The 26,785-nt window shown below is 36.6% G+C and overlaps 1 protein-coding gene across 5 annotated transcripts in view; it reads left to right on the top strand.

Annotated features, from left to right (window-relative positions):
• CTNNA2 (catenin alpha 2) overlaps positions 1-26,785 on the top strand; it is a 454,729-nt gene that overhangs the window by 26,667 nt on the left and 401,277 nt on the right. The window contains exon 1 of one of the 5 annotated variants that reach the window (XM_015285873.4): positions 3,729-3,770. The exons of the other annotated variants lie outside the window; for them this stretch is intronic. The gene's annotated coding sequence lies outside the window, so the exon portion shown is untranslated. Of the gene's footprint in view, positions 1-3,728; positions 3,771-26,785 lie in introns of those variants that run through there. 5 annotated transcript variants of the gene reach the window in all.

The following is a 26,785-nucleotide window of genomic DNA, read 5'->3' as shown; positions in this document are numbered from 1 at the left end:
AATTAATAGTACTCTTATGACTACAGAAGAATTGTTGTCATTGTTGTTCCAAATTTGAATTCTAATTATTAGACATTTTTAAAGGGTGTAGGACTGTTACAAGCAAACGTCTAAAATGTAAGCATGCTCTGCTAGCAGACACAATTTTAACTTGAAACGAGATAATTTCTTTCGTGGTATCTTATCGCTGCTGTTTGAGGCAGTCCTAACAATTAGAGTGGGAAAATACCTGTCAAGTTACATGGATCATTTTCTTGACAATGCATTATTTTTTTTCCCTTAAACAACATCAAGTATGTGTGTCTGTTCTAATCACAAGTTCTCTTTCCAAAAGTCTATTTCACTTTCTAGCAGAAGTTACTGTTGGCAAGGCACCAAATATTCCCCATTGTGCAGCTTCCTTGGCATCTTTCTCATTTATGTGAAAGAATTGTCATTAAAGAAATAATAAATTGATGCTTGTTCATTTATTTCCCCCGTCTCCAGTCACTTTTCTAGGAGGCAGATGATTTGTCTTGATCAGTGACCTTTAAAACTGGTTGATTTAAATTTAAATACAATCTGTCACTTAAATTCCTAAGAAAAATAAACAAAACAGGAACCTACCTCATATTCATATTTAAAATTTTAATTAAAATGCAGAAAATTGTCATTTAAAATGTTCTTATTTTAATAAAATATTTAGGGTGTATATAGCATTTTTCTTTTTAAATCCATACAAGAAATGCTATCTATATATCAATGAATTTTTGTGTGCGTATTCATGTCTTTTCTGTTTTAGGAATGGTAGATTTCAGAGAAGTGTATTAAGTTATGAATTTTTTAATTGCCCAAATGGATAGAAGGAACAGAGCTTTCCTGCGATTTCAAGTACATGTTAGTTTCTGAACTTTGAATTAAAAAAGGAGGCGGCTCCAGGGAGACCTCATTGCAGCCTTCCAGTACTTGAAGGGAGCATATAAACAGGAGGGGAAATGACTGTTTACATGGGTTGATAGTGATAGGACAAGGGGGAATGGATTTAAATGGAGACAGGGGAGATTTGGTGAGATATTAGGAGGAAGTTTTTCAGCCACAGGGTGGTGACACACTGGAACAGGTTGCCCAGGGAGGTTGTGGATGCCCCATCCCTGGAGGCATTCAAGGCCAGGCTGGATGTGGCTCTGGGCAGCCTGGTCTGGTGGTTGGTGACCCTGCATGTAGCAGGGGGGTTGATAGCAGATGATCACTGTGGTCCTTTTCAACCCAGGCCATTCTGTGATTTGGACAAAACAACAACAACAACAAAACCATGGACTGAAACAAAAACATTTTTCCTCTGCACCTCCTGAAAAGGCTGGCTTTGTGAGCAGAACTTTATTTCTTACTAGATCAGCAGCAAGGTAATAGTTTCGAGTTTCAGTATAAGCCCTCTAATGAAAGCTAATGTGTATTAATTAGATATTATCACTTTTAAAATATGTCTCAATTATTATGGTTCCTTTTTTCCTCCTGTTTTTTATCTGCTTCTGGAGCAGAAACATAAAATCAACTGTGATATAGAGAATTTGCATAGCACTGAATAGCCATCAGAAAATGTGTTCTGACCTCATAATTCCTGCAAAGAATATAGGGCAGCCACTCTACTTGTCAGTCTGTTTTGTTTGGATGCCAGCAAGTGATATTTGGCTTAAATTTAATGTTTTACTTATGGCAAAAGGAAACAAAATATGGTTTTAAAAAGTATTCCTTGGGAAAAAATAAGGAAACCTAGAAAAAGCTTGTTTACAATAAATTATTCTTCTGAATCTACTTCTTTTTCTTCCCACCTTTTCATATCACTGATCTGACAGGTTTCTTTCACTTTGCTGCTGTTGATTGAATTTTTAGAACTAAGTATTCTCTTGCTTTCTATAGGTAACTCTTAAAAAGATAGTGTAAATTATCTGAAGGAAAAAGAATGTACATTGTAGAGGAAAAAAAAAAAAGGCAAAGTCTTTTATGCTTAGTTTCATTATAAACAGATGAACTTGCAAATTTAAATTAGTTTTGCTCATTAGTTTTCATCTTTGTGAGTGAGCTAGAAGTCCATTGTATTGATCAGAAGATCTAAATGCCATGTGATTAAAAACTGTGAGCGCACACTGGTAACACCGACATCTCTGATGTGGTTTCAGTTTCAAAATACAATAGAATCTTATTAATTTGCTCAAATGGATGAGATCTATGCTGATTTAATTCATGGTATGTGATATGTATGAAGGTCACCAAGTGACAGAGCATCTTTCTTCTTTTACTTTGGAGGCTCAATGTAATAGGGATAGCATGCTAATACTTCTTTTTATACTATTTTATAACAATATTTTAGGAACTTGAAGTCATTTATTCTGGAATGCTGAGAAATATATAGATGGGACAAACAGAGTTGCAGTGTGGAGCTTGCCTATAGGCAAATATTCTTGCTGCATATGTTTGCCTTTGAGTACAAGGAGCAGAACCACAGCAATCATATTTCAGTTGCCTCTGAGAAGTTTTTACGTATTTTTACTTCTGTAACTGTCCTTAGGACCATAGACACTTTTTCCAACGCAGAATATGGAAAAAATAGAGACTGTTTTCTCCCCAAATGCATTGAATGTAAAATCCATGCATCAAGAAAATGAACACGTATACTGACACTGTAGTTTGGGGTGGTAAGAGGAGAATGTGTATGTATCAATGGAAAAACGTTTTTCTACTCTTATCCGCAAACTGTGAGCCATAAGCTGCCTCATGACATGGATCCAGCTGCTCGCTTCCTTCTATTCCTGCTCTCTTAAAGTGCTCCTCATTGAAACAATGAGATGTCAAAATCAGAGATGTAGAAGCACATCTGAAAATCTATAATTCATATCATCTTCAATGTGTTTGCATGGGTTCTGAAGCAGCTGAGCCACATAAATGTCCCCAGCAGGGAAAAGTATCCATTGATTAGAATCTTACTCAGAGAATCTTCAGAACAACACATTTTAAAAGCATTTTTGGGCAAGGTTAGAAAAGATTTCTTTGGTTCTTCTTCCTCCCCTCCTGCCTTCCTTGATGAGTTGATACCAATAAACATAAGAATTAAATTAATAAAAGTAAAGAAAAATAAACATCTGAGTAGTAGGAAAGACTTTTTGCCCACATACATATGGCATTCACACTCTGTAGAAGTTTAGGAGGGGATGTAGGAAATTTCATTACTTCCTCTTTCATTGAGTAGCTTATTTACTTTTTGTTTTATTTTTTGAGACCTCTCACTCTCTGGAGTAATCAACTGATCCATTGTTTAAAATTAAATGTTTAAAATAAATAAGCTTTTTGGCCTTTACAACTTCAGTTGTTGATTTTTGTGAAGGCCTGAGTGTTTCTGCTGGTGATACAACTACATCCAGTTTACAGAAGGTTTCGCTATGGAATTATATTCCCATTACAGATTCTTTTTGAGGTTGATGTGATTAAAGTGAATACAAGTTGTGTTTTCTTTATTTATCGTTTTCACATTATCTTTTCCCTCTTGCTTTTTTTCTTTATGCCAAAGTTATTATAGACACTTTGTAGGGGAAATGGTAAGTCATGGCTTGAACCAGTGATGGAGCTTCTGGTGGGAAGGCAGGGCCAACCCAAGGGAGCTCAAGTGCAAGCAATATGCCTGATTGACCAGAATGGGTGGAGCCAGGATCCACCCTTTCCCAGACTTTATTTAAGTGTTGGCAGTGGAGACAAGAGGATCTTGCTGGAGGTCCCTGTATACCTGGGGCCTTCCAAGGGTAAGCAGATTCTTTCCTTTGTTTCTGTGTCTACAGCTGCCGTATCTGAGCATATGCTCACTTACTGCAACCTAGGACTTTACCACTATGCTGCCATTGCTGTGCTTTCCATTACACGCTTTAGCAGGGATAGTTAACAGATCAAAGTATTTGAGCTTTATTAACTTGGGTTAAATTTGGATGTCTTGGTTCTATGTTTATTTGTTTATCCTTAAAATAGGTGGTGAAAGCAGGAAATGAACACGTTGGAGCCTCTTCTTGAGTTCCCTGGTTGTAAAGCTTTCATAGGTCTTTCCCTTGATGATATCTTTTTCTTTTTAATGACTTCAAATAGATACAACTTCTCAAATAAATATGTTGCAAACTAGAATTTTCTTATTTCTACTGTGACTTTTGTTTTCCTCTTGAAGTTTGAGGACTTCTGTTATGTGTTAACATATTCCATTTTAATTATTTCCTAACAAATATCTCTGCCTAAATGCAGTCATTTCTCTATGTCTACCTGTACTTTTAATGTTAAATATGATTAAGAAAAAATTTATGAAACCGTAAACAAACTTGTGTGCTTTTGATCACACAGATAATTGTGTCTGTGGTCGTTCAGTTATCAGAACATCTCTGTCTTCATTTTGACTAAACACTTCTCTTTCAACAGTAACTAATTGATTCTTCAGTCGTTGCTGGCACATTAGATGCATTGATATGTTTCTATTTCAATATGATCATCTGTTGATGATGGTAATATAAGTAAATAATGGTGCTGTTCTTTAGTGTCTTGAAACCAGAAATTTCTCAGAATTGCTTTTATGAAGATTGAGTCACTCACTTTATTTTACGTACCTTTAGCTGTCTTCTAACAAAACTCTCATCAGAATTTTGTATTTTTAGTTTTACTTTTTCATGGAATGTAGTTGGAAAGGGAGAACTCGGGAATGCTAGTACTGCAAGGACAAAATGGAAGGAGAGGAAGCTGTGTTCTGCTGCTTGTGATGCTTTTCTAAGGACTCTGGGTGTGGAAAGTGTCAAAGGCAACTTTCTCTGAGTCTGCTTGAAGTTTTGTTATTATGAGCATGGTGATGAAATCAGGCACTGACTGCTGCTTGTTCTCCAAATAAAGAGAATGACCAACAGTCCTCTTTGGAAAGATGACTCGCTTTAGGAGAGAGCTGCCAGTCGGAATCCCAGTGTGCAGTGCTTTAGTCAGGAGCCAAGTCTAAAAACCTTGAAGAAAAAGTGGATTTCAGATAAACTTACCTTTACTCTTTCCATTCAGCTGTTTCAAATGGCATTCTGCTCAGTGTGGCTCACTCTTAGGAGGCTGTTTGAGGTTCTTTATTGCCAAGGCAGTTTAAATTCTTGCTTCCCATCGTGGAGTCCCTCCAAAAGGTTACCTATTGCAACAGAGAATGACTTGAGACTTAATTAATAAAAGTATTTGACAACTTGCATGTTGTGTAAAACAAACAGGAAATTGCATGGGAAGTGGCAACAGTGTTCTGTTTTAGATCTCCAATACAGTTTACCAACTGAACAAGAATTTTCATGTGGAGGAACGTTATTGTTGGAATGTTCCTAAGTTAGGGAACACTCTGGTAGAAAAATGCAGTGTTTTGTACTGTTGGATAGGAATTTTCTCCTGACAAGGACCATCATGTTTATGTCAAGAAAGCCGATATATTTTGTAATAGAGAAGAATGTACTGAGTTGTATCTGAAGTAGATATTCTCACTTTAAAAAGCTTGCTATAAGAATAGCATCCATTTTCTCAACTGTATCATTATAAGCCTAAAAATTCCCTACTTTGAGACTAAGATTTTGCTGTCATAGAGCAGTCAGAACCTGTACTGTGATGATTGAGGTTCACATTTAAATAATTCTTTACATTTGATTATCTAAAAGAATGATTCAGTAGCATGTACATCACTGGCTATAATGGGTAGACAGGAGAGATTTGAATGGTGATATATTAATCACAAGAAGATGTACAAAGAATAATCTACTGCAGACCTTAAAGAAAACGCTTTTAATGAGGAAAATTTAAAAAACAAACAAAAAAGCCCAAAACAACTTTGCATGCAGCCAAGCAACATATGGATTTCAGCTTTATAATCAGAAGATTTGCTTCTCTATTTTTTTCCTGCTATGGAAAATCCATATTTAATTAAGCTTAAATATATATGTGTGTGTGTGTGTGTGTCACTACATGCATTTCAAATATTAAAGGAATTTATTGCATATCAACTGAAATGTCTTTATAATTGCTTCAGAATTTCAGAATCTGATTTGTTTTTTTTTTTTTGAAATTTAATATCACTTTCTTGAAGGATCATGTGAAATTGTATTGGAGAAATTTTAATGTTTTAATAATGTGTTAATGTGAAATTCTTCACAACCAATATAATGCTTCCACTTAAGCATTGATAAAGAAATCCATCCCCAGAAATAAAGACTTCAGTTTAAAGTAAATAAATCATTTTTGTTAGGAGTTGCTGAGCTGTATTCTTTGAAATAGTTGCTATGGGAATTCTTTTTTGCTGTTTTTATTTTTATTTTATTTTATTTTTTGTTATATATGCAATTAGGCTTTTAAAGAACAGAAAAAAAGTGCTGAAAAAGTTTGAAAAATAAAATAAACCTTTTAGTTGAGAGTGTTCAGAAGTCTAGACTACAAGGGATGGTCCTGTTCTCTATTTGCTTTATATATTCTGTTCACAAATTGACTGTCCACAATAGAATAAACAGGCTATATTAGTTATTAGCTTTATAGCTGATGTTTTTATATCTGCCTGCCCAAAGAGAGGAAGAATAAAAATGCTGTTGACCCAACTCAAGAATAGGTTTCAAGGTCCAGGTCTCCCCTCAAGCTCAGTAAATGCTTCCCTGGCTTTTAAAATGAATGGATTTAGGTCGAGTGCTCTCAGTATCGCATTATTTTTTTTTTTTTGTAAACAGTTCACTTGCTTTCCCTGAGTTGAATCTTCAAACTTTATAAACTTCCTAGACTAGTTAGTAAATGAAGAACTGGCACTGCATTCTAATGATGATTATTGCTCTTGTTGGCTTGATGCTGTAAGTAAGAATTTCTTCTTGTTTATTGTGGAGTGTTAAGTGAGATCCATAATTCAGTTATGCTGTGTTTATCACATACCATCAAACTTCTATTGTAAAAACAGACAGATGCAAATCAAAATCTGTTGTCGTATTTCTCTGCTTAATATACCAAGAATGTAACCTGAAGGTCAGCGTGTACTTCAAATAAAATACAATGATAACAAAAAACTATTATCAGAAGGTAACATAGCTTTTCAAAACTGAACTTTTGCAAAAAAAAGTATTTTTAGAAATGTTTATAGGAGAAGAAAAAAATGGGTACAATTTATCTAAAAATATTCTCCAAAGGTTGTTAATAACAAAACAAGGTATGCTTGCGATATAAAGGAAATGGGAACCTGCCCCCCCTCCTTGCTCCCCAAAAGGTCATATTCAAAATGACTAAGAAGGGAATCACAGTTCTGTATTTTTGTGCTTTAGGTGCCATATAGTCATCATCAGTCTTACGTAATAGGAACTTTAATCTTTTCTCTATTGAAGCCAATAGAGAAAATTGCTGATGGTTTCAATAAAACAGGCTTGGAGGCTATATCATAGTGTGTAAGGGAAAAAAAATTACATCTTCTCTAAGATTCATTTGTATCTGACACACAATTGTGAACTGCCAAATTGGCAGTGAATGCTATCTTAATATGTAGAAGTCAGGATTGTAATTATACCTTAAATGTGGTGGATTGAGTGCAGCACCAGCAAGTATATTCTCAAAAAAAAAAAAAAAACCCGAAGTTCTTTCAGTTTTGATCAAGTATAATTTGAGACTTGAGTCTTAGGTTTGTCATTAGACTCCTGATGAAAAGTCTGCATAAGTCCAGTTAATCTGGTTAGTCTTTGAAACTCCTATTCTATGCAAGTAGTCTTTTTTTAAGTTTGATTTTTTCCAGGATATTTAATGAGTCTGCTGAGGTGCTAGTATATGGTATGGCTTGGAAGCTTAATAAATTGTATGTATTGTTTGAGTTATTATAAGTAAATTGGTTATTAAAAAGACAAGAGTAGTAAATGGGATGTAGAATAAGAGTATCCCAGAACAAGTACAGCTTCCAAATTTCTGTTAGTTTTGTATTGATTTTCCTGATGATTATCAGGGAAATATTTGCCACAAGATTTGATTGTTAAGAAAACAATAGTAAATATTAGAGAAATGAAGTGATACGAAGTTCTAGATGTTTAGAAAATCTGAAATATCATTTGAGGGGATTCTAACAGAGCCCTCCTTTAGCTTCCAGGTAAATGAGATGCTGGTCACTTCAAGCAAGTAGCATATCCATTTTCTTCAAGTACACCGCCATTTCCTTCTGAATTTTGTATGTAATGTTTTTTTTTTGTGTGTGTGTGTGTAATACACTACAGTTATACCTAGTATTGTTCTGCTGTCATAACATTTGACAGCTCTTTCTCACACAATTATTTTTTCAGTACTTTGAACTGGAGCAAATCCCACATTTGTTTATTGCTAGGCAAGAGAATAATGCAGATGAAGTGACATCTTGAAGCTACTAGAAAAGACAAAAGCTGAATTTAAAAGTAAATTTTGTAGCTTCTAATCCAGTTCTCTGTTGCTTACACCCCCCAAATTATCAAACATATGCAAATATGCATAACTGTGTGTGCAAAGGCTTGCTCTCGGAAGGCCTCCAAGGCTGGAGCGCCTCTCCTGTGAAGAAAGGTTGACAGAGCTGGGGTTTTTCAGTGTGGAGAAGAGAAGGCTCCAGGGAGACCTTATTGCAGCCTTCCACTACTTACAAGGAGCTTATAAACATGAGGGAGACTGACTCTTAATGTTGTCTGATAGTGATAGGATAAGGGAGAATGGTTTTAATCTAAAAGGGGAAATTTAGACTGGATGTTAGAAACTTTTCACTTAGGGGGTGGTGAGGCACAAACACAGACTGACTAGAAAAGTTTTGAATGCCTCATCCCTGATGGTGTTCAGCCTGGGCAGCCTGATCTGGTGGGTGACAACCCTGCCCATGGTATGGCATTGGAATTAGATGGGCTTTAAGGTCCCTTCCAACCCAAGCCATTCTGTGAGGATGAGGGATGATGGTATGAGATGCACCTGGTGGAGTGTATATCAAGAAAGCAGGAATTATCTGACTTCTATCTGGAAGTAGTTTGGCTTCATTGTGCCTTAGTTGCAGCTACCTTGTCAGTGGAGTAGGGTTCTGTTCTTGGCTGAAGAGTTTGGGTGCTGGGATTTAAGTGACAGAAAACTGTAGTTACTTTTTAGCGAGTAGTCTCTGCCATTAACACAAGATTCTGTGTTGATTAAAATGACTTAGTGAACTTCATCACCGTGGTCTTTTCTTTAAACAGCCAAGATCATTGGTTTAATCTGTAGTATGGATTCTTCACTAGTGGCAATCCCTGGAGGATTTGTAAGTAACTACTACACAACTAGGAGGGGATATCTGGCAGTGGTATCATTGGTAAAATTCAATCTTATGTATTAGTGTGGAGGTTCTGCAGTGAAATAAATGTTCTTGAAAGGTCAAATGGAATGTGTGCAATTAGATCTGGCCTTGTTCCAAGATTATATAAATGGAAACATAATACTGGGCTTGTAAAATCGTATCTTTTCTAGTGCAAAATAGACCTTTTAGCATACTTGCTTTAGAATTTGTAATTGCTTGTGTAATCTGGTGTGAAAAACGATAGTTTGTTGCTCAGTATTCTTGGGTATGGGATTTTCTTCTGTGTGGTCTTTATTTCATGTGATTGCTTCTTTTGTGTTACATACTGGATGCCCTTATAACATTTCGGCTAAGCACATGTGCATGTGTGAGAAATACTGAATTTCTTTCCATCTGAAACCTTGCTGAGATATCTCCTTGATAGATACCAGAAAATAACTCAGTAATTTCTCTAAGAGTTATATAGCAGAAGGTAAACCTGAAGTTGTAGCAGTAGAGTCCTATATACATATATAGACACACATGAATGTATATGAATATATATAATAAATTTGAATATATATGAATATTTCATGTCCATCTATTACAAAATCGTGGTTTGTTCTTATTGTTACCTTATGAAGCTTAGCTCTCTTCCATCCCAGGACCTTTCAGGAAAATATCAGAAATCAGTGTGGCTTACCATTTAGCCTTTTTAGAGTTGGTTGCATAGTTTAACTGCTTTTAATTTCCCGTTAGAGAATTTAAATATATTTTACTTTCATTCTTTTTCCTTTTTTGAGCTTTTTGTCGTGTATAAGTATCTGAATACCTGCAAAATCAATACCTAGGGAATAGAAGGGGTAGGGAATATCAAGTCTGAATACACCAGCCTGAAGGCAAGTGTATTTTTCTATGCCCAGTGGATTCCACCATGGCTGATGGAGTCATCAGTCAATTGTAACTGCTTTATTTAAATTTTATTTTCAGTCAAGATGAAACTATTAAGGTAATATCTTTATCTGAAATGTGGAATTTTCAGTTATTCTTTGTAGGTCCACGCTGTTTCATGCAGAACTGTGACAGAACCTTAAGGCAGAGCGCATTTCCAGATGAGAAATCAAGGGAGATGAGAGTCAAGAGACAAGATATGATCAACCAACTGGCAGATAGCACTACCCATCTTCCAGATGGGGTGGGATGATACTCTTTAGACCTGAAATGGCAGAAAATGCCATAGGTTGGGTAAATGTATTTATCAAACAAGCTGATTGTAGTAGTATTAGTATACGGCATCACTAATCACGTTGTGGCCATATGTTAATGTAACTAAACAGCATAGGGGCTAGGCATGGTTCCTGTTATGCTGGACTACAATGTAGGTCATACCATAATGGTTTGATAGCACTTTCTTGCATTTATATAAGGGTATAAAAGTTTGGTTTTCTCCTCTATCCTTCAACCAGGTTCTTTTCATAAACCTGATTTCTGTTCCTCTGTTTTACACGTTTGGGTAGAATTAAGAAGCTAAATGATTTCAGTAAATGGCAATTTCTTAAACAGTAGATTTCCGTAATTTGAGTTACAGAATGTAACTCAATACGTCTTACTATTTCAGTGAAATTGGAAATGCCACTCAACCTTATTTGGAAATTAAACCCAGCTCAGACAGTTTCCAGTTTTTGTGTTGCATTGAGCTGAAATATATTTTTTTTTTATGTCAAGCAGCAGCATCATGCCCTTTGATTACAGTATTTGAGCTGAAGACAAGTTCAAATTCTGTAGTTTTGATGACCTAGTAGGTGGTACAAATGATGATTGAATTAGATCCTAGGTTAAAATCAGGAAACCTGTATTTCTTCCAATGACTGTATCATCTTCAGTGATACAAAGCTGGGAGGAGCAGCTGACCCACCAGAAGGCTGTGCTGCCAGTGAAATCTGGACAGGCTGAGAATTGAGCAGGGAGAAACTTAATGCTGTTCAACAAGAAGAATTCTAGAGTCCTGCACCAGAGATAACTGCATGCCCCCAGCTGCTGTCTGGGGGCTGACCTGCTGAAAAGGAGCTTTGCATAGGAGGACCTGGGTGTCCTTGTGGCCAACAGGTTGGCTGAGTCAGCAGTGTGTCCTTGTGGCCAAGAAGGCCAATGGTACCCTGGAGTATATTAAAAAGAGTGTGGTCCTCCTCTACTTTGCTCTGGTCAGGCCACAACTGGAGTACTCTATCCAGTTCTGGGCTCTCAGTTCAAAAAAGACAAGGATCTCCTAGAGAGAGTCCAGATGATTAAGGACCTGGAGCATCTCCCATATGAGGAAAGGTTTAGAGACCTGGGACTCTGTGGTTTGGAGAAGACAAGGCTGAGAGGGGATCTCACTACTGTTTATAAATATCTAGAGTATGGGAGTTGAGCCAATGGCAGCAGACTCTTTTTGGCTGCAGTAGAACATGGGGCAATGGGTAGAAACTGGAACTAAGGAAGTTCCATACTAATGCAAGGAAGAACTCCTTCACTGTCAGAGCAATGGAACATTGGAACAGGATGCCTGTGGAGGTTGTGGAGTCTCCTCTGGAGGTATTCAAGATCTGCCTGGTTGCCTACCTGTGTGGCCTTCTGTAAGGAACGTGCTTTAGCAGGGAGGTTGGACTTGGTGCCCTCTACAATTCTGTTATATTGTGTCTATCATGCGTATGGCGATCTGGAGGAGCGTAGATGGACTAGGAAATATGCAAATATTGGATTTAAAGGTATTTTTTATGAACTGACGGTCTAACATCACCAATAATTGGAATTTGTGTGTTACCAACCCTCATGTCTAATGGCACATAGTAGGAAATGGAAACTTATGGGCAGATGCATGACAAACTCATAATACGCTTGTAAACAACCACCATGATTCAGAGTTGTTGGATTCAGGCTTCTGTGTAGTTAGATGCTACAGTGTTCTGTTGGATCAGCAGTGTGCAATGTTAAGCTGTCTGTGTACTACACAAAAGCATCCTGTGTGACAAATCTTATTGCAGGTTAAAGTGTGTGGCTTGGGAAGTCTGAATCAGTCCAATCCCTGGAAGAGATGGGGTTAGTAATAGACTCTGGTGCTTTTTTTTTTTTTTTGACTAGCAATTGTGAAGAATTTCTGATATGAACGGGTTTAAAATTTTAAAGCTGTTAAATCTGTTAAATGCAATTTCCATGTATTTATTTATCCATTTATGGATCAGCAAACACTTCAGTAATTGGTATTTGTGGAGCTGTGTATAAATGCTTGGTAAATAGAATTAGTTCTCCTTCCTATTTAATAATTAAGGAAACAAAAATGTCTAATTGTCTCTTATATTAGAAGGTTGTTTTTGCATGCATATTTTTTTAAACTCTTAATAAAGTTTATCTGTATATTATCTTATGTGGTAAAAATGGAAATTAAGAGCAACTTGAGAAATTGATCTTTTTAATTTCCAGAAGAGCTGTACATCCATTTTCCTTTTCTTAGAAAGAAAAGCTTGAGATTCTGAATTAATTTTACATTAAATCTATTTTTTTTCCTGTGTGTGTATTATATTTAGGAGGGCAGAGGGCAGTAAGAACACAGAGTAAAGAGGAAATAATTACTGAAAGAGCTGCAGACTTTCAGTCATAGAAATGTATTCATATTATCTCACAAGAAGGCAAATTAAATATTTAGTATCTAACTGTAGACTTCCATTCACTTTTGGTTGTAATTTTAAATTGTAGTTTACAGTAACAGTACAAAATTATGCACTGGTCCTTTGAGATGGCATGCTTTGTGAGATGCATTTGTACTTTGACAGTTGATAACGGATGAGATAAGGATACGATAAGGAAAAATCTTACCCATAGGGATCTGAAGTGATAAAGAAGACAATTTTTGTGATTCAAACACAACAGTATAAACAAAAACACTATAAAAGGTTTCAGGGAGCAAGGTCAACAAAGCTCATTCTAAAAACAGCATGTCTATATTAAGTTTATTTTAGTGGAACTAGTAGGGTTCTTGTAGGGTATGGTGTTTCCATCCAGGATAAGTTGAACTGCTTCATTCCTCTGTTATTTGCTGGTAAAATTGAATGGATTATCTTAAGGAGTTGAGAGACTGGTGCTATGGATGATGAATAGATAAGTGTTAATGAAAGTAGGATGCATCAGTGATGATTAGGACAGTGATTGTACCAAGAACATAGGACAGATAGTCATTTTTTCCCCTTAGGCACTTGTCCTACTGATGAGAGGATCAAAATTAATTCAACAAAATAATCTTGCTGATTTCATGCTTTCTTGTCAGCCATGAGTAGAAAGCACTGTGTTTCAAAGTGAAAGATGTAGCATCAAAAATGTTAATGGAAGAGATAAATTTAAATCCCTCATTCTGAAGAGAATTGTATAGAAATTACGAAAGATGACACAGTAAAACAGCAAAGGTAAATGCTGAAGGTTTGTCCCCTTTAGGTCATCATATTCTCTGAGGCAATGCACCTTGTGTCTTGAGACGAGTAGAAATGCTAGTCTACATCATAAATTATGTCAACCTACCCAATAAAGATGTCTGATAAGGTGAGATATTTACTGCATTGGTATTACTTGATCTTTTTGAACTCACATTCTGAAAGTGATATTTCAGTGGCAATAGAAATAAAAATGTGATCTTTTTTTCTTAGTAATTGTAACTTTTATTAATATTTCAATGGGGGGAAAAGGGCTGGAATTTTAACTCACTTTAAAATTGTATACGCATACATATTTCTGTGATAGCCCAGGCAAAAGACTCTGACCAATAAACTTAGCTTCCAGTATTCTAATATTTAACAAATACTACTTTAAATTTCTGCTTGTAGTTCTAGATTTCAAATGGTAGGTTTGAATGGTAGGTTTCTGGGATTAGTATATAGTGTATAGTTTGGTAATACACTGTGTAACGTCATGATTTGACTTTTGTGTACGTTTGTAGATCAGAGTCATTTATAGGTTAGATTAAATGTGCTCTTTGTTCTGATGTATTGATGCAAAGTTCATATAGCTGAAATGTGGATTTAGTTGATAATTTCAGTTTGCTTTCCATACCTAACTCAAAAGTTCCTGTACATGGTGCCAGCTGCCTAGCAAGGCTCCCATATTCATATCCACCTCTTCCACAAGGAAATTAAAAATTATGGAAGGCTTAATATTGCAAAATCATGATGAAATTCTAGGGGAAGCTGAAGAAGTGTTTCAATGAAATGATGTAAATGGAGTAGACTAAGGTCAGTAAATTTCTGGCATTACAGCTCTTGGGAAGTTTTAATGTGAAGTGCTGTCTCTCGAGATAACTTAAGGTAAATAAAAAGCAGTGGATGGATTTTTTTTTTTAAATAACCCCTCTGGCATTTATACTTCTGCCCTTTTTACAGCAAATTTGGATTTAGCTTGTGCAATGCATAGATAAGTTTCTAATAAGAAAAAAAATTATAAGTTAACATGTAAACAATATAACTGAATGGAAGAAAGCTAGGGATAATTTGATAGGATTTTAAGATACAGCTTCATAGTTCACTTTTTTCTTCTTCTGAGAGGATTTTAAAAAAGGTTTTTCATGCTAGAAAAACTGGAATGGTTGTAGTTTACTGATATCTCTTTTGAATATATTGTATTTTATACGTTGGAAGTTGCTGAATTTTAGAAAAAAAAATCACATGCTTTTGCAGTTAATAAATAAACTAAGGGATCAATTTAGGGATATGAAATTTGTAATAGTTTTGTATTTGGAGAAAAGTAATGTCTTCTATGTCAGCATTATAGTACATTCCCTGTTCATTGCAGGGGAGTTGGACTCGATGGCCTTCAGAGGTCCCTTCCAGCTCTAAGGATCCTATTCTATGATTCTGTGTCAAATGACAGACAATCCTAAGAGTCATCCAGATATGGAGTGGATTATTTATTGCTATAGCTTCTATTTTTTTTGTCAGATCACATTATTTTGATGTATTCTAGCAGTGCACTTTTCTATTTATGATGCAGAAAAGTTGTCTCTAAAGAAAAAGATTTTCTTAATATTTGGTTAAGAAGTTTGCCTGCATTACATAAGATGTTTTTAATTACTAGTAGGAAGCTTTGTGTTCCTTTCTGTGGTATGAGGAAATAATTAAATGTTGTTAAATAAAATCCAATTTCTTGAAGCAGATTTGCTTTCTTTGGAATTTTCTCATTAGCTGTTTTTATACCAGTAATTGTACAAGATCGCTGTGGATTAAAAGCAGTGTAGAGGACTTACATTCTACAAAGCAACTGTATAACTTTGTGAACTACTGAAGATCCTTTAAGAGCTGGAACTTAAGAAGGGAAGAAGTACAAAAAATAAAGCAAAGTGAATATTTGATTTTATATGACATTTAACTATCAAACTAAAAAGGGCTGATAAACCTGAGATGAACTAACAAGGGATTGCATATTTTGTTATTGAGATGTGGCATAAGGGAGAGAATGGCACATGCATTACCTCCATGGACAAGACAAAGAAAAGAGTGCTTGTCTTGAGTAAGAAATGGGTGATGTAGTCTCATGTATACCCTGTCTCTGATCTGTCTTCAATCTCTTTTACCTCAATCCTTCTTCGAGGAAGCTCAGGGGTGACCTTATCCCTCTTTACAACAACCTGAAAGGAAGTTCTGATGAGATGAGGGTCAGCCTCTTCTTCCATGTGACTAGGAACAGGACTAGAGGGAATGGCCTCAAGTTGTGCCAGGGGAGATTCAGGTTGGATGTTAGAAAATAATTATTCTCGGAGAGAATGGTCAGGTGCTGGAATTGGCTGCTCAGGGAGGTGGTGGAGTCACTGAACCTGGAGGTGTTCAAGAAATGTTTAGATGTTGTACTGAAGGACTTGGTAAGTGGAGAGTATTGGTGACAGGTGGGTGATTGGACTGGATAATCTTGGAGGTCTTTTTCCAATCTTGGTGGTTCTATGATTCTGTGAACCTCTGTCTTGACTTCTAGTAATGCGGGATGCATTGGAAGTGGTACAGAGTTTTAGGAACCAAAGATGAAGCTGTCACCAGCAGTTCAACACTTGAGTTACTCACTACACCTGTCATTCTTACTACTGGTTCTTCACTTCCAGGAGCATTATATATCTATGATATGAGGTTATTATCTTGAATGCCTGTGTACTAAGCTGAACAACTCCTTGGTACGCCTCTTCTAGTAAATGACGCTACTCATGCTTGAAAGGCAAAATAGCCCTGGCACCTCTGGGTTTACCCTGCCCATCTTCTGCGCTACTGGATTCCTGATTTGTCATGGCAAAGCAAAGTTTCTCCTGCTGTCAGTGCTTGGCATTGTGTGTCCTTCTTACCTTATCACACGGGAAGAGGAAAAGATGTAGATTTATTTAGGGACATGGTTTATGGGGCATGGCATTGATGTATTGATGTTGGACTTGATGATCTTAATGATCTTTCTCAACCTTTATGATTCTGTAATTTCACTCCGAGAATATGTTTCATTCTTTTATTGCCTTGAGGCTTCCTTATTCTCCAAGAGGCTGTCTCCAAGTGATCTGTGTTTCTCTTTATACCAGGGCAAGCAGTAGGCCAGGGTGTGAATAGTGATAGACTCCATTAAAAGATGAGATGAGATTATTCATACCCCTGAGCAAAAGTGTAGAGCAATCACTCAGTGATGCTTTTCCAGGCTGATCTCCAGGCTTCAGGGGCTGCAGGTCAGTGGATTTTTTTTTGCTTGTTTATTCTTTTGTTACATTTTTCCCTTTCATGAATGTATCAAGTCTTTTTACCTGATGCGTAACTTACGGCATCTGTAGTACGCTATAGCAGAGTTCCAAAACCTTTGCTGATAACTGAAAGCACAGTAGTTTATTTTAATAATTTGTTTCTTGTTGAAAAAGACATGCAAAAGTTGTTTAATTTTTTTTCACAATACTTAAGGTCTTATTAGTCCTACTGTATTCCCCCTCAGTCTTCTTTTTTGTACTCTGAAGATTTTTAGTCCTTTTAGTTGTTCCTCAAAGTCTGTGATTGTCTCTGTTGACCCTGTTTATTTCTCTGTTCTGCAATACTCTTTCTAGATAAGTGGTAAGCAAATGATGATGATGTAGACTTATAGTGGCATAATGTTATTTTCTGTTGATTGTATTCTCTTTCCCATTCAGAATAATTCCTCACTTTATTTTTGTTGTTATTCTGTGCTAAGCTGACATTTACATACAGCTATAATTCACACATATTTATTACTAATATGCAGGAACACTATGTAATCCATCATTATGTGTGTAATCAGAAAACTGCTCTTTTTTTTCCTAGTGTCAATTATTTTACTTTTATCTAAGTTAACTTTCATCCATCGCTTTCATTATTATTTTAAGAACTTCAGTGCAATTCTATTCCATTCTTCTTACCTGATAGGAAGGAAGGGAAAAAAGAGAAATGACTAAATGGGTATGCAGGTTGGCATTTTGTACTTTTACAGTTGTTGTACCCTGTCTTCAGATTGGTTATTGTCAGTACCTTTGTTTTTTCAGACGTATAAAAGGACAGGGAAAGGACATAAAAGGGAAACAAACTATAAGACTCATATTATCTATTGTCTGTTGGAATTGTAAGAATATAGAGTTGTATGTGAGATACAAACCAAACTGGAACCTGGTAGCGTTACTAGAAATATGGAAGCATCTGAAAAAGTAAGGAATAGACACCCAAATGAATATGTTTTAAAGTGTTGAAAATACACTTTTTCTGGTGATTAAAGACATAAAAAGCACTCCTACCCAACAAGCCTCCACAAAGTACTAGACTTGAGAGCGAGAAAAAAGGAAGGACCTGCCCTGGAAGGGCACAGTGGAGAGGGAAAACAGCTGCTCATAAATCCTTTTCATTTTGGTTCTTTCTGTCTGAATTTTCTTTATTGTAATGGCTAAGCTATGTTCTAATAACATCTAGTTTTACTAATTCAAACCTGTTGTGGTGTAACCTCAGTAAAGCAGCTCTGCATTTTGCAGCGGTTCACTCACTTTACCCATGTGGAATGGGAGTGCAAGGTGAGAGAAAATTGAAGAGCTAAGAGTTGTAAGAATGGATGGTTTGGAGATAAAGATAGTTTACCAGGTAAAGCAAAAGCCACGTTTGCAAGGAAATCACACAAAGGAATTCACTGACTTCTTCCTATCAGTCACTGATGGGAAGCAGGACTGCTCAGTAACAATTAAAACATTATTATCACTGCTGTTTTCATCAAAAATCCAAAACACGACATCACACACATCTTTACAAAGAAAGTTAACTCTATTCCAGCCACAACCATGACAAAAACCCTTGTAGTAATTTTTGGCTTGCTTAATTGAAAGAAAAGCTGTAAGTGAATCCACCTCAAAGTAACGGTTGATGTAGAGCCTAATTACAGTCACAGTGATGGGTCTGAGAAATTCTCTCGATCTGTTACCAATTGCAGATGTAGTCTAGCATGGTCACTGGTTTATTGGAACTGTCCTGTGTTCACTTGCGGAAATGTCACAGACTTCAGAAGCTAAATTAAAAGGAAATAATCTTTTTCTAAAGGTTTCTAAAGATAATTACTGTGGAAGTTTTAGCCAGTGTAAATAGTTCGTCTCTATGCATAAGAACAAACTGAAGAAGCTGAGAAAATTGTAAATTTGGTTTGCCTCTGTTTCCTCTCCGTATTTCATTTGTTGGTTATAACAGAAGTTTGAGGAAAGACTTTCAGGCCTTTAAAAAAGAGCATTGTCAAAGGGCTGTTTGTTCTGCAAGTGTTGCAGGTTACATTGGCTTGGACTCAGAATTAATGCCAAGAGGATGAAGCAATTGCACCTTGATGGAAAAAAAGGAATGAATAAGTCTTGAAATGCATGAGCAGGGAAGTCATAGAAATAGTAGACTCTCACTGCTTGATTTCTTCCTTCATATTTGAAGTGGAGAAAAAAAAAACGTTAAGCTATGAATTCTGCACAGAAAGCAACAATTTACAGACTGATGGTAATAAATTAGATCTTGTAATGCAAGCTGGAGTATTAATAGAGTGGCTCTGTAGACTAGAAGCAGCCATGTGTAGTCTGCTCTCAGACATTAGAAAGCTGGAACTGCAGTGATAAGAAATATTGAAAAAATAGTATTGCACAGTGGAATTATGTTAAGGCAAATAGGGAATTTAAAAAGTAGGATGTAAACAGGCAGTAAGAAACAACTAACAATAATCACAACATAGCCGCAAGGGACAAGCTCACAATGCTTAGTACACAGCAGCAGAACAAGTGATAGGATGCTATGGAAAATCTTGAGCATGCAGCTGAGGATTAGCAGGAGATCACCTATTTACTAGATATTTGAGTGCAGTATCCAAAACCAAAAAGTATTTGGCTATAAGAATGAACATACCATGATCAAGGACAAGTGGTAATATTGGATGCTTTCCATCCCTCTGCAGTGGAGAGGAGTGATGATGACACTTAGAATAGGATCATGGAATATCTGGAATTGGAAGAGACCCATAAAGATCATCAAGTCTATCTCCTATTCATGTTCTCATTATAGCTTATTGAGGAAGAAATTTTGAAATAGTGATATAATTAGAAAAGCACCTACAATTATAGTAAATTTTTATGCTACTATTCTGTATGTGTAGTCAAAATATCAACTGTGACTATTGCTCAGTGTTTGTTGAGGTCCTTTCCAACCTAAGTCATTCTGTGACTAGACTGTTGTCTTTCCATCTCTTGCCTTAGTGAGTAATTCCTGTAACTAAAGCTGGAGAACATAGCTTAAAACAAACAAACCTCAATGTTTTCATTCTTCTCATCAGCTCATTTTCAGTATTTTATGGATAATCTTAATGAAGTACTGAGTGAATTGTGCCAGTCAGTGCCTAGGGGTGTCTGGCCATACAAATTAAGTTGCCATGGACATAAATCTCTAGATGTCAGTGGCCTGCCTGACCTGAACAGGAACATGTGTAATTAGCTATAATTCTTCAATCTATCTCCCTCTGTATGGGAAGTAGTCAGTAGATTGTATGCAGTGTTCATTGCTAGATTCCAGCTATTTTGTAATTCACTTCAATAAAAAATGAATTTTGTTGCTGGAGCATGTGAATCTGCTTCTCTGGTGATTTGTTGGGTCCCATCAGGTGGCTATCAAAGTGTGAATGGTTGCACAGGATTTTGTAAAAGGAAGCCAGACTGTGTCCTTTGCTTTGTTGTTGTTGTTTGTTTGTTTTTGTCTTGTGATGCATTTAGGTAAAGTAGCAAGGTTCTGCAGGTGCACTGCAGTAATAGTTTCATACTTTGATTAAGCCAAGCATCCCCTTCACAAAACTTTAGGCAATGTGTTTTCATGTATTCACTGAATACATTCACGGAATGCTGGAAGGAAGAGATGTGATTAATGTAATCGCCTGCATAACATGCATCATATCTTTTAATGAATTAAGTCCTGTTTACAGTAATCCTTACCTTTGAGGCAGTGAAGTTCTGAGTTTAAAATAAGCAGTGATAGAAAATTCATCTCAAGTCCTTGTAAATTGCTTCTTGTAAATAGTTTTGCAATTTGACAATATTTTTCAAAGCTGTTTATTTCTATACAGAATTTGTTTCATTTCAGCCTGATATGAGAAGTCTGTTAAAAACACTTAAAAAACAGCAACAACAACGAACACCCTATCTAGAGTGTTTATGATTAGAAATAGATCTGTGGTAGATATGGTAATTTTGTAACCCTTGTGTTAATTCTTGGTTAATAGTATCAAGTGCATCCTCTTCCCCTTATTTTGTGAGTTTAATGTTAGATTGTTGGCCTTACTGAGATCATTCTGCCTTCTAACTTTAAACAAAGTCCCAGGGTTTTATCCTACTCTTCTAGAATGTCTTCAGTGCTCCACATTTTGAGGGAAAAATAAAGATAAAATCAAAATTAGACAAATAATAAGAGATTAAACAGACAACAGGTGTTAGGAGTTCTGATCTCTTCACATTAGATTTATTTCTTTCAAGATTGTGTATAGGTGTATTAGGAGAAACAGTGACTCTTTTTTAATGTCACTAATCATGTTGTTTATGCTGTTGTGGCTTTTGATGTCATCTTTTAGATTAGCAGATATGAGTTCTGATTGTCTACACTACTAATTTCCTATTGCATAAAGAGAAACTTAGGAGGAAGTTTTTCACCCAGAGGGCGGTGACGCACTGGAACAGGTTGCCCAAGGAGGCTGTGGATGCCCCATTCCTGGAGTCATTCAAGACCAGGCTGGACGTGGCTCTGGGCAGCCTGGTCTGGTGGTTGGTGACCCTGCACATAGCAGGGGGGTTGAAACTGGATGATCGTTGTGGTCTTTTTCAACCCAGGCCATTCTATGGTTCTATGTCCCAAAAAGAAACAGACCTGTATTATCCTTTAATGAAATTAATTCATTTAAAAATATACCGAAGTTGATGTGATTCTTATGCAGTTGCATAGTATTTCAGGATTAACTAGTGAAATTACAGCAAATTCTGTTAATGCACAACTGAGGAAGATAAAAGCTTTTGGATATCAGCATGGCTGGCTATCTATACAATGTGATTAATCTGAAACACCCATCAGCATAAGAATAATGTCAAGTTCTAGTAATCAGAGACCATGCAGCATTAAACAATTTAGTTCTTATTCTTAAAACTTCTTATTCTCACCATTATGGGGTTTTGCTTTTTTCTTTTTGGTGTGAATGAAATCATCGTAAATAATAATGGAATGATACATATGGCTTCAATGAGACCTACTTTGGATGGACTTGCTAGGGAGAGAACAACTTAAAGAAGCCTAATACATTCAAAGGCAAAAGCAGACTTAATAACAACAAGGTTAGATGATTTCTCTCAGAATCTTCTAGGCAATAGATGAACAGTTTGACAAATACACATATTCTCTTGTTGCTGGTATCTGCTTCTAGAAGTTGGTGGGAACATTCAGAAGGGTTATTAATGGCTATAAATTCTTGCAGAGGGAAATGTCAACTGTGCTCCCACAGGGCTTTGTTTGAGAGTAAACCTGTTTAATGCATTGGTTAAGGAGTCAGAAAATGAAACACCTCCATCTCTCTGGTATTGGAGCTTGTAGACTTTACAAGGGCAAGGGGAGACTGCTGTCATCCACTGTGTCACAGTGGAATTGGGCAAGCTTTGGGCTGGTTCTGTCTGTAGTCAGGTAACTAATAGATCCTGTTCAATGCAGGGAAATTGTGTTACTATTGGAGTGACAAAAGCAAAAAGCTTTTAAAGCTTAATTAAGGAAAAGGATGTATAGAGGTTATGATGTCAACATCACTTTTGTAGTCAAACCAGCAGGGAAATTGTCGCTTTAAAAGATAACCAAACTAAAAAGCACAAACACACACCAAAACCACACCCTAAAACATTGGCTGTAGATAAGGAAAAGCATGTATATTATTCAACTTGCAGGTAGCAGTGGTTGATCTTGTGGAATAGCTCTTCTCTCTCAGAGCAATGAAGACAGGCTGCAGGGAAATACAGAGTTAACATTAATTGTAGTTTCCAAGTTTGAGAAATTGCAAATGGAAACTTAGGGAAAGGATGACCCCTACATGCAGAAGCTTGCAAAATCATGGTTAAGAGCCACGTTTAATAATTTTTTTTAAAGAACTGTTTTAATCATTGAGAGTGATTCTGTGTTCAAGGAGAGAAAGTGTGGAATAGTTTAAACCAAAGATACCTGATACTTCTATGCTCTTATAAAATATAAATTGGTATTGCCTGTGTCAGTCTCACACACCTAATAAAAATAACAAAATGGAAGTAGAATTAGTGAATAAAATTTATTTTTCTCTTTTTGCAAGACTTGGGATTAATTTAATGTCTGTCTGTCGTAGGAACAGAGCTCAAAAGAAATAGTTTTAAAAGTTATTTTATGAACAAAAATAATGTCTGTTTATGTAAATTGGTCATATCTACAGCTATATGAATAACTTAAAGGTATTATTTAACTGTAGTTACATACCTGATGTCATTTTTTTTTGAAATGTGATGGCGTGAGAATGCATAGCACAGAATGTGTACGAAGGACCTGATTTAAAATCTTTATTTTTTCTGAGCTTGCAATGTGGCCCCGTGTGAACCAGCATCTCAGCAGCATTGATCTCAGAGGCTTTGATCCCTTCCAGAAGTCTGTGAGAAGACTTCTATTAGGAGGCACTGAGGACTTGTGTGAATACAGAGGGATTTGTGGGAAACTCTTTGCTTGTACAGTTATGACTTGACAGTCTTTTGCTGGGGCTTTGACTCCCTTTTGATAGAGATTTTTTTACCAATTCTGTTTCACCTAGCACTTTAGCAAGCTCTTCTACCTTTACTTTAAAATTTATGCAGTGGACAAAAACATGTTCTTGTGAGTAATACAAGAAAAAATATTCAAACTTAGGGATTTATGATTGGCTGTTTAAATCAGTTTTCAAGCACTTTCATTCAGGATGAATGCTACCATCTTAGAGTAAATTAATTTTCATATCAAGCAATTGTAGTCTTAATATTTGTGAGAACAAAATAAAAAGCAATTCTCCCCAGCCCCCTCTCTTTTTCATTTTATTACTGGTATCTTTCTCCAAATCCCATTTTCCTCACAGCCAGACAGCCATTAGATTATTATCTAAGAACTGGAAATTATGTTGAGCATCCTCTAAAGTGAGGACCTTCTGTATACAGAACTCCAACAGCAGGCTGAATTAATAGTCCCATTGTCCACAAATTGTCCTCAGATTCTTCTTACTGTTTGCCCTACCTTCTTTCTGAAGTGGCCTGGTATGACCAGTTGTAGCTCAAAGGTTTGCTGGACCCAACAGGATGTGTACCCACTGTCTCTTAGATTGGGCTCTTGCGTTAGGATTGCCTGATAGTCAACACGGAGCCACAGATAAGCCTTGGTAAGCCTTTAAACTAGAGTTATTTTTCTAAGCCATGTATAGATGCAACATTCAAAACAACTTGAATGTTGCACGCAGCTATGCTTTATGCAGAGTTGTGAAACGCTGTCACTTTTACTTAAAGCAGAAAGGGATGTAAGTCCTGTGGGTGGATGTAGGGGGAAACTTCCTGTTACCCTGACCCTTACACTGCAGTTTACACCTTCCATATGAGTTTTTCATAGTCACTTTAATTTCTAAGGGTAGTTTTCCTTCTCAGCTCAATCAGCTCCTGGTGTAGGCAGTTGTCTCCTAAAAGGAGCCTTAATGTGACTGAGAAATGTGAATGATTCAGATGTTGCCTTATAACCTTTCCATTTCTATGTCAGGGGATTCTTTGGTCACCATCTTATTGACTTTGTTACCAAGATTATCTTCCCCTTGTCAAGGTCTTTTTCCTCCTTAACAAATGGTTTACTGGGTAGAATTTCAGGTTTCTGTAGTAGACTGCTTCCATGTGTGAACTTTGTTGAGGGCAGATGGGAATCTCAACCCCCTGTGGAGGTGGAGGGTGAGCAGAAGGGGAGAAGATTGTGAATCCAAAAGGAAGTTGAAAGCTTAGAAAAGTTCAAGTTAAAAATTCCATGTAGTTGGGACTGGGGCCAAAAGGTTTATTTTGGTTTGTTTTTCCTGTCTAAGTTTTAGGAAAGAAGGGATTTATGAAACAAAACAAGCAAGTATGTCACAAACTTGTTATTTAAACATGCAGAGACAGATACTTCTCCAAACCATCTTGATCTATCTTTTTTTTCCCCTATTCTTTTTTTCTTCCCTTTTTTAAGCAAGGTGACAGGAACTGCCCATGTCAACTTTTATCATTTCAGCCAGCTCTGCTGGAAGCTGTACTGTCTGTCACTGACTAATGAGATGTGGTTTTATCTGCAGAAAATGATGTTCTCTACTCATTTTTCCATTGCTCTTTTACTCCTCATTGTTAATCTCTGGACTGTTAGTATTTTCCCTTGATTTCTTTTCCTTCCAATTGCTATGCATGTTCTATCTTTTCTATGTCCTCCTGCCTTTACTTGTACTAATTGAGGTAGAAGAAGGGGAAATGGATTGAGACTGTCTCAACTTCTGTTCTTGTATTACCTGAGAAAGAAAATGGGCAAATTGATGGTGGACAGTGTTGGAAGCCACGCTCCTTAAATATCAGATTTCTTGCAATAGCACTTCACCATTCAGACCAGATACTAGAGCGTGCGGTACTGAATACTGCCAATAGCTGAGATTTTTCTATTACCATGCATCTATCTATCTATCTATATATATATATCACCACAGTCCTCTGTCAGACAGATTAGCTCAGAGGTGGAGACCTCCAGACTGTGCGCAGTGCTAGGATCTGAGCTGGTTTGTGCTCTTACATACTCTGTAATCGTGCTTAGTAATTCAGAACCTGCTCATGTATCACTGATGGCAAGCTGTTCAACTCCATGGGCATATTAAGGGATATAACCAGTCAAGTACTTAGGTTTCTGACTCTCAGTGAAGCACAAAAATGCTTCTGTGAAGTTGGACAGAATTTTTCTGTATCTGTTGCAATCCACTGTGTATCCTGCCGTAAGGAATTCCATATTCTTAGCATAAGCATCTCTCTGTTGAAAAGTTTTTGTTTTGACACAGTTCTAAACATAAGGACACGATCCAAGAAAGCACAGAATGTTTATCATTCAGTTTTGCAGGCACCTCCAAGCAGTTTGTGTCCATGCTGCCGATGCAGATGCAATCCAGTCCTCCCCATCATCTCTGCTGTGTTCAGAGTGTTTCCTGCTGCTGGTGCTGTCCCTCTTGTGGCTCTGAAGTGAAGCAGGGAACTGAAAACTCGTTTTCCTTTTGCAGGATTAGTTATATTTCAACCAGGTTATGTTCTGATAGAGTTTATTGCACTAGTATAACAAAAAAATAAGTGCACACAGAAAGAGCTGAGCTGGCCTCTCAGCCTTGAAGATTACATTGGTTTAAAGCATGAATGAAAGCTTGTAGACTTGATGTGAGGGAATGATTTGTGAAGTATACAGTCTTTTTAATAGTCCACATAAATCTCTTCAGTAGTAAAGCTATTATAAATTTAATCTTTGGAAAAAAGGGTTAACTATTACTTTGCATCCTTGCAAATTTTTTGCAGTTTTTTCCATCTTTATTGTAGAATCACAGAATTGTTTGAATTGGAAGGGACCTTTAAAGGTCCTCTTGCCCAACTCCAACTCTGCCCAACAGGGCTATCTACTTTGGACATCTTTCTCACCTATGAAAGCCATTTTTTTTTTTGCCTTGCTGTAGTAATATTGCAAGTACAGATCAGTGCTAACAGTCTATCTAGTGTTGCTGCCAGATTAATCCTATAGATTTGTTAGGAATCAAGTAGAATGGGTATTCCTTTAATACAATATGAGACTTTTATCTTTTCTTTCATCTCTGCAACATCCAACATTGCAGATGTGAACTGGACTGACAGCTGGAGGCCTGTTCTGTGCTGGCAATACTTGCATTTCTAAAAAGAGTTGTAGAGTTCATTTTGCTCTCAAAATATCTTAAATATGACGTTTA

Source organism: Gallus gallus, chromosome 4 (assembly GCF_016699485.2).
Source record: "Gallus gallus isolate bGalGal1 chromosome 4, bGalGal1.mat.broiler.GRCg7b, whole genome shotgun sequence".
In the NCBI taxonomy this organism is placed as follows: Eukaryota; Metazoa; Chordata; class Aves; order Galliformes; family Phasianidae; genus Gallus; species Gallus gallus.
Note: the sequence above shows the minus strand (reverse complement) of the source record. Positions and strands in the feature narration are given on the sequence as shown.